Here is a 933-nt window from a genome sequence, read left to right as displayed (position 1 = left end):
ACCAAATGAACGAATCGTTCATTTGGTCATAACTCGAGTTAGACAGGTCAAATTGACCTGAAATTTGGCCAGGGGTTAGAGGGCATATAGATCTAAAACTTTAATGAAGAACATCACCCCAAATTATGCCATTAACCCATTCAAATAATTGAACAAATTTAGGGTACCAAACCTGCACCTCTGCAGAAAATTCATTGAGCAGCAATGTTTGGATGGCTATAACTCTCTCTAGGAAACTCGGATTTAGGCGATTCTTGAACCGATGGAAACCTAAGACATAGTAGAACATTTCATATGAAGAAAGTTAGACCAAATTATGAACTTAACTTAATCAAATTACTGACCAAATTTGAACCAAAATCTGCCAGAACCCAAAAGTGCAGTATGAGCGATTGCGTGAACGAGAAACTTATTTTGGCCATAACTTGAGCTACAAAACTCCGATTGAGGTGATCCAAAAATGAGAATACACTTAAGACAATAAGGAACATTTTCTATGAAGGAAGTTTTGTCAAATTCCAACAGTAGATCGACCAATGGAATAGTGCAACTTCGGAGCACAAAACCGAAAATTGGCAATTTTGCCAAAATGACCTATGCTTTGATAAAGTGACCAAAACCAACAAGTTTAATGAACAAAATGTGGTATGTGGGTGAAGTTGGAGTTTCCATACCTATTAATCCTTAGAAAGTCAATTATTTGACTTAAATAGTGCAGTGAATAGTAACCCAAAACACAAAATTTCGAGAACGTCGAATTTAACACATTAGAAATAGGTAAATGCGAAGTTAAAATTTATTTTGGGATTTATGTTAAGTTCTAGTACTGAAATATTGTAAAATTTTGTGTTTTAGTTGAAAAGAATATCGGGAAGGAACCCAAGGAAACGAGTCGAGGCTAAGGGACGACTCGCTTGAGGTTTGTGCACAATA

The sequence above is a fragment of the Hevea brasiliensis genome, chromosome 18 (assembly GCF_030052815.1).
Source record: "Hevea brasiliensis isolate MT/VB/25A 57/8 chromosome 18, ASM3005281v1, whole genome shotgun sequence".
NCBI lineage: Eukaryota > Viridiplantae > Streptophyta > Magnoliopsida > Malpighiales > Euphorbiaceae > Hevea > Hevea brasiliensis.
This window is presented reverse-complemented; position numbering follows the sequence as displayed.